This window comes from Procambarus clarkii, chromosome 38 (genome assembly GCF_040958095.1).
Source record: "Procambarus clarkii isolate CNS0578487 chromosome 38, FALCON_Pclarkii_2.0, whole genome shotgun sequence".
Classification (NCBI taxonomy): Eukaryota; Metazoa; Arthropoda; class Malacostraca; order Decapoda; family Cambaridae; genus Procambarus; species Procambarus clarkii.
This window is the reverse complement of record NC_091187.1, coordinates 22,965,698-22,971,844: the sequence shown is the minus strand read 5'-3', so window position 1 is coordinate 22,971,844 and position 6,147 is coordinate 22,965,698. Positions and strand designations below refer to the sequence as shown.

The following is a 6,147-nucleotide window of genomic DNA, read 5'->3' as shown; positions in this document are numbered from 1 at the left end:
CTTCAATGCTGAATGTCCAGCTTTTCATATAAGAGGTACCAGGCGAAAAAAAACGACAGACTACCACTATGAAAACAACCACTACTCCGTCGACCGGAATAATTTTTTAGCAAGAGGAGGAGGAGAAGAATGACTAAAAATGACCAGACTCTACCACCAACTCGGTCAAATGCTAGAGAGGACGCAAACACAGTGGCCTCCTTACCAGAGCCTCAGATATTAACACCAAGTAAAGCATCCAGCACTTCCACTAACACGATAACATCATTTATATTTGCCAACATCCAGGGTATAAAAACACGCAAATCCAACAAAGTTCACTTTATAGATGGTCTCCTTCATGAGGCAAATGCAGTGTTTGCAGCCCTAACGGAAACTCACACCAAGGACTACCTTGATGGTGAAATATGGATCTCAGAATAAAATCTCTTCAGATGTGATAGGAAACACCGGCTTCAGGGTGGGGTCAGCCTCTACATCAAAGAGGCCTCTACACTCATCTGTACTGAGCTGCTAAACACCTCAAATGATATAGTGGAAGTGCTGATAGTCAAAATAGAGAGCCTAAATGTAGTTGTTGTCCTTGTATATAAGTCACCGGAGGCAAACCCTCAGCAGTTTAAAGACCAACTAATGAAAATAGAGCACTGCTTGGAAAACCTCGCAAATCCAGCTCCGAACATCATCCTGCTTGGGGACTTCAACCTACGGCACCTGAATTGGAAGCACCTGGCTAATACAGTAATATCAGAAAGAATACCAGGAAGTAGCCTAAATGAACAGGCACATGCAAATGACCTGCTACGGATGTGCGACAGGTTTGCCTTAAGGGAATATGACGGGTAAAGTAAAAGTTGTTCAATTTGTTTATAAATTTATTTATGAAATGGTTATAGAAAGGGCTGCAACTGGTCCAAGTTTCAGCATCACACCCTAAACAGAAAAGGAGAAAAAAATACAGAACGTATTATGCAACGAATTTTCAACATTTTCAAAATATTTTAGGGAACACATGTGTCAACTAAAATCATTTCTATAACACTCAGATATCACATTAGCATGTACTAAAGGATATTGAATTGGGGTTTTAGCCAAAAAGTGTTTAGTGCAATAATATAATTATTCAAAGTTACCCTTTCAAAAATATGCAATATATGATGTTTATAAATTTTTACAAAATCAACAAATGGACTTTGGACTAAAATGTCTCGGCACGTTTGTAGAAGCACAAACTCTACATATAAGGTGTAATTTGCATGTAAATTGATAAATAAATGAAAGGTGAGAAATACCTTGAAGTTGTAAATTACTTACCTGAGTAAAATAAGATCAAAGTTCGGCCACCTGTAGCCGAGTTTGACATCTACCTATTTCGTTCATAATTGGCACCCTTGCAGATAGGCATCCATTGAGCAAGGTGTGTAAGTTCCATGCACATCCCCTGATAACAAAGGAAAAAAAAAATTAAAAAAATTGTAAAAAAAAAAAAAAATTATATATATATATATATATATATATATATATATATATATATATATATATATATATATATATATATATATATATATATATATATATATATATATATATATATATATGTATATATCCTGCACATACATATTACAGTTATTACCAACTATCAAATTATAACACTAAAACATAGTAACCTATTGACATTGGTCCGAATTGTGGGTCCTCAAGGTGGCACTGCATTGGGCACTAGTAGGCACCTGCATGATTGCTGGATCACCTTCCTCAGGAGCCTGTCTCGGCTTGTTGGAGGGAGGGAGGTCTAAGAAAGTGTGTGAGGAGGGTCTAGGAGGGTTGAGGAAGGTGTGTGAGGAAGGTTGAGGTGGTGTGAGAGGAAGGTTGAGGTGGTGTGGTGCCCACACACTCACTGGATATTACTCTTCGCGCTAAAGCGGCTTTCTTTTACTGATAAAGACGGCGACCGAGTGCCAGATTTGCTGCTCTTATCTTCTGGCACTATCTCTTTATAAGAGTTTGTGCAGTAGACGCAAAAATGCGCTATTGCAGGAACATTAATGGAGCGCGCATCAGAACAGTCCACACCCTATCAGACATACAAGGTGACTGGGGGCTGGGACCTCCCCTATAACACAGCAAGGGATGAGAAGGTTGCCAATGAGTGTATATTTACTCCTTATGCATACATCGATATTTACGACGTTATTACGAAAAATTTGACGTTTAGAACGTACGACGCAATACTCTTGGCGCGCCACAGCCGTGGGGCACCGGATTCTGCACAATTACGCATGGAAATGTACCATAAATACTTAAATTTATATCATAACATTTTTCCGCCAAAGTGTTGCCAGAACATTGTAGTATTTTTATAAATTTTTCAAAAATATTAGATTTTTTCCGAATTTTTGCGTTGGATAACCCCCCTTAAACCAGCAAATAGTTGAACCAACTAGGAAGGAGAACACGCTGGACCTCATTTTCACAAATAATGATGAGTTGATCGGGAACATAATGATTACAAATACCTGTTACTCAGATCACAACTTAATTGAAGTTATGACAACCATGGGGAATGGACCTTCAAAACCAGTCCAGATTCCCGGTGGAGGAGATTTCAGCAAATTCAACTTCAATAATAAACAGATAAACTGGGAGCAAATGAACCAGGACTTCACAGAAATAAACTGGGAAGAACAGCTAGAAAATGCAAACCTGAACCAGTGCCTGGAAAAAATATGCTCAGTAGCACTAGAAATATGTTCAAACCGCATACCCCTAAGAAAAAAGAGAAAGAGATGCAGATTGGAACGGGAACGTCGTTCCCTATATAGGCGAAGAAAACGAATCACGGAACAACTTGAGAGTCGCACCCTATCTCAAGAACGGCGAAGAAGGTTAGGTAGAGGAATAGAAACAATTGAACTCAAGCTACAAGAATCATACAAAACCCAGGAGAGGCAAAGAGAGCAAAAGGCCATCAGTGAAATAGAGAGAAATCCGAAATATTTTTTCTCCTATGCAAAATCAAGATAAAAAACCACATCTAGTATCGGGCCCCTGCGAAAGGGAGATGGAACTTTCACCGATGACAACAAAGAAATGAGCGAGTTACTGAGGAAGCAGTACGACTCTGTTTTCAGCGAGCCATTAAATGCACTAAAGATTGATAACCCAAATGAATTTTTCATGGATATGATACCAACATCAAATCATATATCAGACGTCGCCCTATCCCCACTAGATTTTGAAGAAGCTATAAACAGTATGCCTATGCGCTCTGCACCAGGCCCGGATTCTTGGAACTCCATATTCATCAAGAACTGTAAACAACCACTATCGCAGGCCCTTCACATTCTGTGGAGACAAAGCCTAGATGCTGGCGTTATCCCTGACATATTAAAAACAGCAGAGATAGCACCACTCCATAAAGGAGGAAATAAGGCAGAGGCAAAAAATTACAGACCGATAGCACTAACATCGCACATCATAAAAATTTTTGAGAGTGCTAAGAAGTAAGATCACAAAATACATGGAATCACAGCATCTCCATAACCCCGGACAACATGGTTTCAGAACAGGGCGCTCTTGCCTGTCGCAGTTGCTGGACCACTATGATATGGCATTAGATGCTATGGAAGACAAACAAAATGCTGATGTAATATACACAGATTTCGCAAAAGCCTTTGATAAATGTGACCATGGTGTTATTGCACATAAAATGCGTTCAAAAGGAATTACCGGGAAAATAGGCAGATGGATCTACAATTTCCTGACTAACAGAACCCAATGTGTAATAGTCAACAAAATAAAATTCAGCCCATCAACCGTGAAGAGCTCAGTCCCCCAGGGTACTGTGCTTGCTCCAGTACTTTTTCTCATCCTCATATCGGACATAGACCAGAACACAACCTATAGCACTGTATCATCCTTTGCAGATGACACTAGGATTTTCATGAGAGTTGGCAACATAGAGGACACGGCAAACCTCCAATCAGATGTAGATCAGGTCTTTCTATGGGCTACAGAAAATAATATGGTGTTTAACGAAGATAAGTTCCAGCTCATGCGCTACGGAAAAAAATGAAAATATAAAAACAGAAACCACGTACAAAACTCAGGCAAATCATAACATAAAACGAAAAGGCAATGTAAAGGATCTGGGTGTACTTATGTCGGAAGACCTTACCTTTAAAGAACACAATAAAGTAGCCGTCACAACTGCAAGAAAAATGACAGGTTGGATCACAAGAACTTTTCACACTTGAGATGCTATACCGATGATGATACTTTTCAAAACGCTTGTGCTCTCTAGAGTGGAGTACTGCTGCAAAATGACAGCCCCTTTCAAAGCTGGATAAATTGCTGACCTGGAGAGCGTGCAGAGATCCTTTACGCTAGAATCCACTCAGTAAAACATCTAAACTATTGGGACCGACTAAAGAGCCTAAACCTGTACTCCCTTGAGCGCAGGCGGGAGAGATACATAATAATTTACACGTGGAAAATAATTGAGGGGCTGGTCCCAAACCTGCACACAGAAATAACATCACATGAGACCAGGAGGCATGGCAGGATGTGCAGAATACCCCCGTTGAAAAGCAGAGGTGCAACAGGTACTCTGAGAGAGAACTCTATCAACATCAGAGGCCCGAGACTGTTCGACACGCTTCCACTACACATAAGGAGCATAACTGGCCGACCCCTCACAGTGTTCAAGAGAGAACTGGATAAGCACCTCCAAAGGATACCTGATCAACCAGGCTGTGACTCATACGTCAGGCTGCGAGGAGCCGCGTCCAACAGCCTGGTAGATCAGTCCAGCAACCAGGAGGCCTGGTCGACGACCGGGCCGCGGGGACACTAAGCCCCGGAAGCACCTCAAGGTAAGGTTAGGTAAGGAGCATCAGTGAGTCATCCGTGAGTGAGCATCAGTGAATCATCCGTGAGTGAGCATCAGTGAGTCATTCGTGAGTGAGCATCAGTGAATCGTCCGTGAGTGAGCATCAGTGAATCATCCGTGAGTGGTCATCCGTGAGTGAGCATCAGTGAATCATCCGTGAGTGAGCATCAGTGAATCATCCGTGAGTGACCATCCGTGAGTGAGCATCAGTGAGTCAGCAGTGAGTGAGCATCAGTGAGTCATCCGTGAGTGAGCATCAGTGAGTCAGCCGTGAGTGAGCATCAGTGAGTGAGCATCAGTGAGTCAGCCGTGAGTGAGCATCAGTGAGTCAGCCGTGAGTGAGCATCAGTGAGTCATCCGTGAGTGAGCATCCGTGAGTGAGCATCAGTGAGTCATCCGTGAGTGAGCATCAGTGAGTCATCCGCGAGTGAGCATCAGTGAGTCAGCCGTGAGTGAGCATCAGTGAGTCATCCGTGAGTGAGCATCAGTGAGTCAGCCGTGAGTGAGCATCAGTGAGTCAGCCGTGAGTGAGCATCAGTGAGTCAGCAGTGAGTGAGCATCAGTGAGTCATCCGTGAGTGAGCATCAGTGAGTCAGCCGTGAGTGAGCATCAGTGAGTGAGCATCAGTGAGTCAGCCGTGAGTGAGCATCAGTGAGTCAGCCGTGAGTGAGCATCAGTGAGTCATCCGCGAGTGAGCATCATTGAGTCAGCCGTGAGTGAGCATCAGTGAGTCATCCGTGAGTGAGCATCAGTGAGTCAGCCGTGAGTGAGCATCAGTGAGTCAGCCGTGAGTGAGCATCAGTGAGTCAGCCGTGAGTGAGCATCAGAGTCAGCCGTGAGCATCAGTGAGTCATCCGTGAGTGAGCATCAGTGAGTCATCCGAGTGATTGGATGCTGCATCCAATCTTCATCTGGTCTACAACACCTCTGAGAAAATGAAATGCAATAAGAAGCATCAGTCTTATTACCGGGGCCCCTCTTATTGAGGGAGCCGGTCGGCCGAGCAGACAGCACGCTGGACTTGTGATCCTGTTGTCCCGGGTTCGATCCCGGGCGCCGGCGAGAAACAATGGGCAGAGTTTCTTTCACCCTATGCCCCTGTTACCTAGCAGTAAAATAGGTACCTGGGTGTTAGTCAGCTGTCACGGGCTGCTTCCTGAGGGTGGAGGCCTGGTCGAGGACCGGGCCGCGGGGACACTAAAGCCCCGAAATCATCTCAAGATAACCAAGATAACCTCGAGGTCTCCCCAGATCGA

General features: G+C 43.4%; 1 long non-coding RNA gene across 1 annotated transcript; it reads right to left on the bottom strand.

The window, feature by feature from the left end:
• Window positions 1–899: 899 nt before the first annotated feature.
• On the bottom strand, window positions 900–2,077 carry LOC138372228 (uncharacterized). The gene is made up of 3 exons (XR_011230749.1): window positions 1,668–2,077; window positions 1,315–1,441; window positions 900–933 (listed from the first exon to the last, which is right to left on the bottom strand). It is a non-coding gene; the product is annotated as an uncharacterized lncRNA (long non-coding RNA).
• Window positions 2,078–6,147: the final 4,070 nt, after the last annotated feature.